The 11,526-nt window shown below is 42.1% G+C and overlaps 1 protein-coding gene across 1 annotated transcript in view; it reads left to right on the top strand.

Moving 5' to 3' along the window:
* Positions 1-8,002: 8,002 nt before the first annotated feature.
* The window catches only part of PSD2 (pleckstrin and Sec7 domain containing 2), a 172,716-nt gene continuing 169,192 nt past the window's right edge, over positions 8,003-11,526 (top strand). Inside the window, exon 1 of the mRNA XM_034411681.3 lies at positions 8,003-8,461. The gene's annotated coding sequence lies outside the window, so the exon portion shown is untranslated. The remainder of the gene's footprint in view (positions 8,462-11,526) is intronic.

Genomic DNA, 11,526 nt, shown 5'->3' with positions numbered 1-11,526 from the left:
GATCCGGCTGTTTTGGCTATTGTCCAGTCTCCAACTTTCGCTTTATTGCGAAGGTTGTTGAGAGTGTGGTGGCGCGACAGCTTCCACAGTACCTGGATGAAGCTGTCTATTTGGATCCGCTCCAGTCCGGTTTCAGACCTGGGTACAGCACGGAAACGGCATTGGTCGCGTTGGTGGATGATATCTGGAGGGCTCGGGATAGGGGTTACTCCTCTATCCTGGTCCTGTTAGACCTCTCAGCGGCTTTTGATACCATCGACCATGGTATCATGTTGCGCCGGCTGGAGGGACTGGGAGTGGGGGGCACCATTTTGCGGTGGTTCTCCTCCTATCTCTCCGACCGGTCGCAATCCGTGTTGACAGGGGGGCAGCGGTCGACCCCGAGGCGCCTTGTTTGTGGGGTGCCACAAGGGTCGGTCCTCTCGCCCCTCCTGTTCAACATTTATGTGAAGCCGCTGGGTGAGATCATCCGTGGTTTTGGGGTGGAGTTCCATCAGTACGCTGATGATACTCAGCTGTACATCTCCACCCCAGACCATCCCAACGATGCCTTGGAAGTGATGTCCCAGTGCCTGGAGGCTGTGCGGGTCTGGATGGGGAGAAACAGGCTTCGACTCAAACCTTCCAAGACCGAGTGGCTGTGGCTGCCGGCGTCCCGGTATAGCCAGCTGACGCCATCGCTGACTATTGGGGGGGTGAGTCTTTACCCCCCACAGAGAGGGCTCGCAAACTGGGTGTCCTCCTGGATGCACAGCTGTCTTTAGAAGAACATATGACGGCCGTGGCCAGGGGGGCTTTTTATCAGGTTCGCCTGATACGCCAGTTGCGCCCCTTTCTGGATCGGGACTCCCTACGCACAGTCACTCAAGCACTCGTCACTTCTCGTCTGGACTATTGTAATGCTCTCTACATGGGGCTCCCCTTGGGGTACACCCGGAGGCTCCAACTGGTGCAGAATGCGGCCGCGCGGGGGATTATGGGAGCGACGGGGCGCTCCCATGTGACTCCTCTCCTGCGCGAGCTGCATTGGCTTCCGGTGGACTTCCGGGTGCGCTTCAAGGTGTTGGTGATCACCTTTAAAGCGCTCCATGGCTTAGGGCCAGGGTACTTACAGGACCGCCTTCTGCCACCAATAGCCTCCCACCGGCCAGTTCGCTCCCACAGAGAGGGCCTCCTCAGGGTGCCGTCAGCTAGACAATGCCGGCTGGTGACCCCCAGGAGGAGAGCCTTCTCTGTGGTGGCACCTACCCTTTGGAACAATCTACCCCCAGAGATACGAGTGATCTCCGACCTCCGGACCTTTCGTCGGGCCCTAAAAACTCATCTCTTTCAGTTAGCCGGTCTCTCTTGATTTTATGATTTTATGGTTGCTTTTAAATTTTGATATGGATTTTAAATTGATAAATTTTAAACTATGGGCCAAATTTAATTATTTTAAATCTATTTTTAATCGTATTTATGTATAAATGTTTTTATTTTGGCTGTTCACCGCCCTGAGTCCGAAAGGAGAAGGGTGGTATAGAAATTTGAATAATAAATAAATAAATAGAATTGGATGAGCCTAGACCAGGGGTCTCCAATCTTGGCAATTTTAATGCTTGTGGACTTTAGCTCCCAGAATTCCTCAGGCAGGCAGGCAGGCTGTGGAATTCTGGAAGTTGAAGTCCACAAACCTTAAAGTTGCCAAGTTTGGAGACATTGGTCTAGACCAGGGGTTGGCAACCTGCGGCTCCATAGCCACTTGTGGCTCTTTTATCCCTCTGCTCCCATCTTTCATCCCTCTGCTGTGGAGAGAAGTGGCTGGGGCTGATTCTTTGATGCCTCATCTCTTGCTGGGTCTTCTGGGTGACGGAAAGGGTGATGGGCCCACAGCTGCCAGCTACGGCTTTAAACCTCACACAAGGGACTTTTGCCACCTGGAGGACACTTTTCAATCAATGTCACCAGTTGCACCGCTCCGCTGGAGAAGTAAAGAAGCTCAGGGCAGTGGGAAAAGGGGGCTGGCCCCGCTGAACCTCGCATGCCACCCCTGGGGTCAGGCTCAGAGAAAGCCAGAGTGCCAAAGACACTCGCTCGCCAAAGACGCTCGCTTGCCAAAGACGCTCACTCACCAGCTGGTCAACCTGTCTGCACTGCACGCCTTCACTGCACTTTGGCTTAGCCTGGCTGCTCATGCACGCACTCCCAGCCCCACCACAGCCTGCCAGAGGGTTGCATGAAGAAGAGGAGGAGGAGGAGGGTTATCTTCGGGGAAGCAGCCACCGCGGTTCACGCTCACTCCTCAGCCAACCCTTGCATACCACAGTGAAAGAGAGAGAGAGAGAGAGACAGTAGCGCGCACACACACACACACACAGAGAGAGAGAGAGAGAAAGAGAAAGAGAGAGAGAGAGAGAGACAGAGAGAGAGAGATAGTGACACAGAGAGACAGAAAGAGAGAGAGAGACACACACACACAGAGTGACAGAGAGAGAGAGAAAGAGAAAGTGAGGCTGGGTGTAGCAAGAGGTGGCTGGCAGGGGAGAGGTGAGGCGCGGCGAGGTGTGGCAAATAATTTAACAACCGGTTCTCTGCTCTAATGACTGGCTGGGTAGGTGTGGCTGGGGCATGGCTGGGGGGTCATGATGTGGCTGGGCGTGGCTGGGCGGTCATATGACTGGGTGGGAGTGAGTGACGTTGAATTGGCCACGTCCACCCAGTCACACCAGTTGTTAAATTATTGGCTTCCGGTGTTTTCTGTGGGAAACGGGTCCAAATGGTTCTTTGAGTGTTTAAGGTTGCAGACCTCTGATCTAAATCTCTAGAGTCTAGACCAAGAAGAGATTTATGTCAAAATGGAAAAAAAAACCCCACATTTTATTTAAATTGACAATTACAACCTGTACATTTAATAATTCTTTCTGGAATTCGAAGTGGAACATTGAGATTTGGTGGCAACTTTAGTAGGAATATTGAAGGACAAATTTGTGGACTTAAAAGTAATGGCAAGCAAACTGCTGTTATTCCTGTGCAAGCAAAACCTGGGAAATTATAATAACATTTCAAAAGAGAAATTACTTCAGCCACAATCTTTAATGGGAAAGCATTTTGATATAAAGTCTTCCAACTCTTGCTGATAGTTGAAGGAGAGACAAGACTTGGATAGATTGTTTGAGTCGTGAATACATGATACCATTGGTGAAATTCAATTTTTTTTACTACCGATTCTGTGGGCGTGGCTTGGTGGGCATGGCAGGGGAAGGATACTGCAAAATCTCCATTCCCATCCCACTCTGGGGTCAGCCAGAGGTGGTATTTGCCGGTTCTCCAAACTACTCAAAATTTCCACTACCAGTTCTCCAGAACCTGTCAGAACCTGCTGGATTTCACCCCTGAATGATACATGATAACTTCATAGACTTATATGAGGCACATTTGTATGTATGTATTTTAGAAAATTTGAAAGAACACCCATATGACTTTCATCCCTTACATATTTAAAAAGAGAAAAAGGCGATTAAATGAGGAATTGTCTGAAACAGAATATCATATAGTGATCAAACAGCCTATTATTTGACTTAGTTGTCTCACAAAAAGGAACCAGCCAAATAGTACAAGAAGACAGGATGTTGTAATAAATAATACAATTTCCCTTTCAGTGATTTGGAATACTTTTGAGTTCATTATCTTCTTTAAAGATATTACCAGTGGATTGAATGGCTCAGTTTTATGGATACTTGAGTTAAACTGTGCAAAAACTCAAAGCATCTATTTTCCCCTTAAATGCTGTACTGAACTCATCTGAGGGGAGAGAGGTGATGGGCATCTATAGGAGATGAATGATTCATGCCTGGTGAAATCATCAAACAAATCCCGCAACTTACATCTTATGTTAGTTATCATAAGGCATGAATGACTGACTTGAACAGTGAACCCTAAAGAGCCAATCTGGTTAAGGCACAGACTAGAAAGTGGGAGATAGTGAATTCAAGTCCTGCCTTAGCCATGAAAGCCAACTGGGTGGCTTTGGGCCAGTCACTCTTTCAGCCCAACCTCACCTCACAAGATTGCTGTCTTGGGGAAAATAGAAGGAGGAAGAAGTATTAAGCATGTTCGCCCCCTTGTTTTATTTATAAAAATAATAAAGGCAGGATATAAATAAATAAGTAAATGAGTAAAAAATGCAATTCAGCAGTGAGAAAAGTAAAATTTTATACTTAGGCAAAAAAAGCCCAACACAAATGCGTAGGTATAGAATAGGTGGGACCTGGTCTCAACAGCAGTAATTATGAGAGGGATACGGATATCCTAGGGTACAACCACTTAAGTATGAGCTAGCAATTTGCTGCAGCTGCCAAAAAACCCAATCCTAGACTGCATCAACAGAAAGATAGTAACAAGGATCACATGAAATGTTAATACTGCTTTATACTGCACTGATAAGACCACACTTAGAGTTCTGCATCCAGTTTTGGTCACTATGACACAAAAAAGATGTTGAGACTAGAAAGAATGCAGAGAAGAACAACAAAGATGATTAGGGGACTAGAGCCTAAAACATACGATGAATGGTTATGGGAACTGGGTATGTCTAGTCTAATGAAGAGTAGGATTATGGATGACATAATAACAGTTTTCTATATGAGGAGCTGTCAGAGAGAAGGGGGGGTGGTGTCGACCTATTCTCCAAAGCATCTGAGAGCAAGACAAAAAGTGGATGGAAGCCAAACAAAAAGATAACCAACTGAGAATTAAGGAGAAATTTCCTGACAATGAGAATAATTAATCAGTGGAATGGCTTGGCTTCAAAAGTTGTGGGCAATCCATTATGGAGGATTTCAAGAAGAGATTGGACAGTCACTTTTTTGGAATAGTATAGTCTCCTGCCTGAGCAGGAGGTAGGATTAAAAGACCCCCAAGGTCCCTTCTAATTCTGTTATTCTGAATTTTGTATACAGTATATGTAATTGCAGCATTTACCATGTTTCCCTGAAAATAAGACCCTGTCTTATATTTTATTTCGGTCCAAAGATGCATTAGGGAAAGAAAGATGCATTCCCTTATTTTCAGGGAAACATGTACCAGGGTGATCAGCCCAGCTGGACACTCCACACCCGGCATGCAAAGCAGATGCAGCTCACCCACTCCATCCCACTGTCTGTCTTTGTTTGCTCGTGACCACAATGGGGCAGGTGGCCACGTGACGCCTATGGCAAGCCAGATCATGTGCCTCCCCCCTGCACCTCTTCCTCTGCCTGCTGCTTGGAGGGCCAGCCTGGTGGTTGCAGCACTTGGACTCACCTGCGCTGCCCGGGTTGCACAGCCCCAGACTATGCTGGCCAAGGGGCTGGTGGGCTGCGGTTGCTGCCAGACGCTATTGGCCCCCGCGTGTTGCCACCTCCTGTGCTGTCCATGCCCACCTGACAAGCAAGAGTGCTAACTGGGGCTTATTTTTGGGGTAGGGCTTGCATTACAAGCTTCTTAAAAATCATGCTAGGGCTTATTTTCTAGTTGGGTCTTATTTTTGGGGAAACATGGTACATGAAGCACTGTATCAATATTATAATTTGGTATCTTTGTGGTTTGTTGCAGAGCCTACTGTGATGGACTACGTGATATAATGATGTCTTTAGCACCTGCAAGGTTAAGAGCAAGAAGCTCCAAACTGTCCCAAAACAGGTTGAACGTGCTACAATTGTCCTGTGGGTTTATCCCAGTTGGAGTTGATGAATGAGGAAAGATCACAGAGAGGAAGTCAAACATGTCAACACAATTGGTAATCTTCTATATTTACCAGCTTATTTGGCTTGTGGCAACTGACTGTTCACTATCGAGACACATTGTTCAAGAAAAAAGATGATATGATGTAATCTATTCAAAATAGTATTGCTTATGGCCTGAGTTAAGGTATGCATGTAGCTGACTTGCTATATTCATATGCTACAAAATGAGATTTGGTGAACTTGTGAAACCTGAGAAACCTCCACTTTTCAGACTCGGAGTCTAGTTTTATACTCCAGTATAAACTTCAGTAGAAAATGGATAGCTAAAGTTAAGGCACCAGGCTAGAAAGCCAGAGACCATGAGGTCTAGTCCTGTCTTAGGCTGGGTGTCTTTGGGCCAATCACTCCCTCTTCAGCCCAACCCACCTCACAGCATTATTGTTGTGGGGAAAATAAGTGGAGGAAGGTATGTTCGCCACCTTGAGTTGTTTATAAAAATAATAATGGTGGAATATAAATAAATTAAAAAAATAAAAGTTGCCTGTTTTGAACAGTTCTGAATTAATTAAATGACTTTTTAAATATTGTTGTGACTTTATTATATATTTTAAAATATTGATTCTTTATACATGTGTTGATGTTTCATGTATTCCTTTGGGCCATGTTAATAATTGATTGTTATGTATCAGATAATCTGAAAATTGACTGTCACAATATGCAAGGCATCAGATATCAGACTAGAAGACCTCCAAGGTCTCTTCTGGCTCTATTCTAATTGATTGATGTGGAGATATAATTAAATGTAGTTACAAAGTACCAAACATTGAAGAAATAATGAAAAATTAACAGTACAAGTCAATATCCAGAAATTGCTAAGTGAAACATTTGTTAAGTGAATTTTGTCCCATTTTATGACTTTTCTTCCCACAGTTATTAAATAAATCATTGTAGTTATTAAGTTAGTAACCTGGCTGTTAAGTGAATCTGGCTTTCCTATTGACTTTGCTTATAAGAAGGTTGCAAAAAGTGATCACGTGTCACTGGGACACTGCAACCATCAGTAGTTGCAGTTGCTATGCGTCAGTAGTTAAGCATCCAAATTTTGATCACATGACCACAGAGATGTCGCAATGGTTGTAAGTGTGAAAAACAGTCATAAGTCACTTTTTTTAGTCCTCTTGTAACTTTGAATGGTCACTAAATGAACTGTTGTACATTGAGAACTACATGTATTACAAAAATATTTGAATACGGAGAGAGTATCAAAAGAAGGTTCTAAGCATAATGTCAGGATTTTTAAAGTTAAAACATTAAAAAGAATCATTGTCTCAAATTGGTTCTAGGTATATTGTTCTTAGCTTTTTCACTGATTGGGATTTCAAATTGGGATTTCAAATTGGTACACAATCTCAAATAGGCATAAATGAATCATTCTTTATCATTCTAGTATTATTATTTTATATTACTTCACTAATTCTTTGGATTCTACCATAGTCATTTCCACAGGAAAGCCATGTTACTTTGGGGATACTTTCATTATTATTATTGTTGTTGTTGTTGTTACTGGTATTTAAGACTGAGAAGGTCAACTAATTTCCCTAATGATTCCCATGGAAGTAGGTGTGCATATTCTCTCACAATGTACCTTGCTCAGTGCAGGAACAGCAGTGAACAAAACCACTCCCTCCTTGGTCAAATATCTGCAAATGTTTGAATCAGATATGCTTGGGGGGAGGGGGAGGGGGAGGGGAGAGACTATCCCCTGCATACTGTTGGCCTTTCCCACTCGCCTACAATGCAGCCTGTTCCTCCATCTTGTCCCCTGTACATGCTTGGCCTCTGCTTCTTCCTTTCCCCAGCAATTTCCCATAATTGGTCTTTCTTTCATGTTTAATACAATAAACTAAAACCATCCAGCTTGAGATCAATTCTCCTCTGATTCCCCACCCCACTTCTCAGTATATATGTTTCATGGATGTTTCATAGGTAGATTGTTGTGTTGAGGAGAAGACTGCAGTGGCATGTATGTTTCTGGGTCTGAAAACACTGGTCAACCAAAAAAAAGTCATATAAGAGAAAATAACCAACCCAATCAAAGCATTTGGAAGCCAGGTAGAAGGTTCCTTTTTGTGATAAAATTATTGGTGTGTGTGGGTATGTGTGTAAAGGATGGACTCATCAAGTGAATGTATTCCTGTGAATTTTACTGAAGCTGTTGCTTTGTATGCATCCCATTTTCTTAAAGACAGCTTGCCTGTTTGGCAGGAATTTCCTAGTTTCCAGTTTCCAAGTATCTGATTGGCTAGCAGAATCATCCATCTCTCAGATCTTTGAGGAAAATGTGAAATACTCTGAGAGGTTTGCTCCCTCTTGCACTAGGAGCTGCTGCCTCAATGGCTAGCTGCTTTATCTGCATATTCACCCAAAGCCTCATGCATCAGTTTTCTCCTACTGTTCCGCACCGAATGTGAGCGGTGAGCTCCGACGATTATTCTGGTCCAATCTTCTTTCTCCTTCCCCCTCCCTTTTGTCCCCTCCTGCCTTTTCTGCAACCTGATTCCTGGCAAATTTTTGACACCTGAAGGAAAAGCTAGGGAGGCGTAAACCCTTGCAAGTAGTAATGGTAAGGGAGGGAGTCAAAAAGAAGAAAGTCTGGGAAGGCATGAGGAACAGGATGACTTCTTACAAATAGCTGCTGCTGATTTGCATGGATTGTGGTGCAAAACAAACTGCGTTTGGGGGGAAACATTTTAGCTCTGGTAAGTGGAAATACAACCTGCTTGATTTGATCCTATATCTATTCACCCTGTGGCATATTTTTCTTGAATATGTGCTTTATTAATCTTACACTCATCATGAATATATCTTGCATTTGCTTACAACCGCAGTTACTAGGGTTTCATTTATCTCTAGCATGCTCAAATGAATGTATGTACATATGTCTCAATAAGCATATTCTAAATATGTTCCTACAGGCTGAGATGTAAATATTATTGTTTTAATGAAGCACCACCATATTTTCATTTAATTGCTTTCATATGCCTTGACTCATTTAGACAAGTAACTTATTTTGATATATGAATTATTAGACTAGGAAATGAAAAATGAACTGTTCAAATAATTATGTTCATATTTTGCCTTGTCCAGCCTCAAAGATCCAGACATGGAAAGCAATAAGTTTGATTGTGAGTTGATACTTATTTAAAACACACACACAGCTAAATTACCATTCATTATGCACAGAAAGGGCATATGAAAAAAAAATCTGATGCATTTGATGCTGTATTTTATATCATCACTTCATTTAAGCATCAGTTCAGCAGTGTAACATCCACCTTGTAGGGTTGTCATGGAGATGATACAAGGAAGATTTATCTGAACCATCAAAATGTGATGCAGTCTTGTTTTAACCCAGTCCTTTTCTCCATGTTTTGCTTTGTGTGTGTTACAGATGTGTTGCTTTTATTTTAGGAAGAAACAGGTCAATATTTCAGCATGTAAAGGAAATGATTTCACTTTAATCTGGCTTCTTTGCCAAGACACCCCGGTTATAGCTGCTGCATTAGCGTTAGTGCCTGTGTCCACTTTCATTAAACTGGAGATGAAGGTGAAGCAGGGACCAATAGAATTTAATCTCTAAATCATTTTAAGAGATGCATTGAAAAACAATCCTGCAGAGGGTGTGTGTTTTTTGTAAGTAATGTAATGGGAGATTTGACTTGTTTTATTAGGATTTAATGGCATTTCCCTCCCCTTCTTAATTTCAACCATGCAATCTAGTCTGGGTGTTTCACTTTTTTCAGCCAGAGTGAGGGGGATATTTTGCATTTGACGAAAAAGGGAAGATGTCAGCTCTTGAAGAAAAGAAATATATTTCATGGTAAAATGCTTCCTCACAAGACACACTCCTGTGCTCCTGTGACAAACGTACATATGTGTCTCCCATAATGTGCTCAGTTTTACACTGCAGGCATGTTTAATTCTGTTGTAGCTGGATTCTCTTTTATTTGGGGTGTGGGATGAGTTTTACCCATTATTTAATCTAGCTTTATTCTATGCCCATACTGAACATGTATTTGTAATCCTATCTGAAATGCGGTAATATGTCAGGTAAAAAATTATGTTGGAAAGAGCATATTGATATGGCAAATATCTCCAAGTGAGCAAAATTTCATCACCAGGATCTGCTCTGTTTTGTGATGGACAAATCCATGTAGTTTCATGTTCACATGGTATCAAGGTATACAGAACTGTAATTGGTAGTAACTATCCCTTATCAAGTCTCCATAGATATATCTTACCCTGTTCATTTGACTCTGCAGATTGGATTGTTATAAGAAGAGAAGCTAACCATGTCTATGTTTGATCTTTACTCCTCTGAAAGAATTAAGATGGCTGAACTGGAACTCTATACCTGCAGAACAGAAAATATTCATGCTTTGTTAGGAAAAAGGAGGCTTTCAACTGAACTGAAAATGGCAGTTACACATTTTCCAAAGACAAAGGAATATTATTCCCCTTCTGTCCAATACTTCCAATGTAAACAGCTTTCACTGAGCTTTGAAAGCATGATACATTGGCTCAGTTTCAAACCTTCTGAATGAAATGATCTGGGATCTCTTTCAGTTACAAGGAAATGAGAATTCCAACAATTGGATTCATCTAGATTTTCCTGGAGATGGAAACTGAGCTTGGGTAGGCAACCTGTAGCTCCACAATGACACCTGCCTCCTGAACCCCTTTTTGCAATTCCATGAAATCTGTAGCTGGATTTAGTGGCAGTTTCCAAACATGTGGGAAGTATACAGAAACTGCAGCATAAGCTCTAAAACAGGTTTGATCAAGTTTTTAACAGACACACCCCTCAGAAAAGAAAAGGGTCTGTTTGTATGTGTGGTGTTTGGACTTCAACCATGAAGTTGATTAGGTGGCTTTGTGCTGGTCATAATTCTTTATTTTCTATTCAATTTCACTATACTCTTCTGATGAAGAACTGAACAATCTATGTCTCCCTAGAGAACTTGGAGGAAGATATTATACACATGATAAGTAGTCTAATTTCAGGTGAAGTTTGAATCCTTTATTGGTTGTGATATTATGTAGTGTCAGGCTTTTATTTTTAACTTTGGCTATTGCTGGTAATAATAATGTTTGAATTAACAATTTCAGAATGCTGTCCATAGAATTTGAAATAAATATTTTAAAAACAGAATATTCTGGAGAAAACATACATTTCAGCTTTCTGCAAAGAAGTGCTAGTTTCCAACATTCTTGACTCAGCTTGACTGTACTGGTCAGAATCCAAGAGCCTTGTTCTCAAGCCATCCCATTACTCTGTTTCTTGCTGTCCAAGGGGGGGAAAATTATCTGAGTACTGTTCTTTGGCACTCATTCTTGAAGCTGGACATAGTATAGATGTCTGAATCACTTTCTTCTCTTTCAACCTCCTCCCTGGGTCTGTCCTATGATTCAGAAACTTGGTGCGCTGAATAGAAAAAGATGCATGCCTTCAACCAAGAAGGGAAAACCATCTGGTGCTTGTTCATATCAGATATTGATGGGGACAAGCAGCATGGGACACAGAGATCAATGGGTTGAGCTTCAAATGAAGATAATCATTACAAGTAAATTCCAGTTGCAACCTTTTGGCCATCTGGTGAAATGCTTTTTTTTTTTTTTTTTTTGGAAACACAGAAATAATTTTTGTATGGCAACGTTTCTCTAGTTAACAACCAATTTTATTTTTCATCACCCTCATTGCTACTGTCACTTGATTTTCCCTTCGTAGTTTGCTTTTCCAACTTTTGATTGATCTCCTTTCCAA

Source organism: Pantherophis guttatus, chromosome 3 (genome assembly GCF_059756535.1).
Source record: "Pantherophis guttatus breed Tessera chromosome 3, ASM5975653v1, whole genome shotgun sequence".
Classification (NCBI taxonomy): domain Eukaryota; kingdom Metazoa; phylum Chordata; class Lepidosauria; order Squamata; family Colubridae; genus Pantherophis; species Pantherophis guttatus.
The sequence above is the reverse complement of the archived record's forward strand: the minus strand, read 5'-3'. Positions and strand labels throughout refer to the sequence as shown.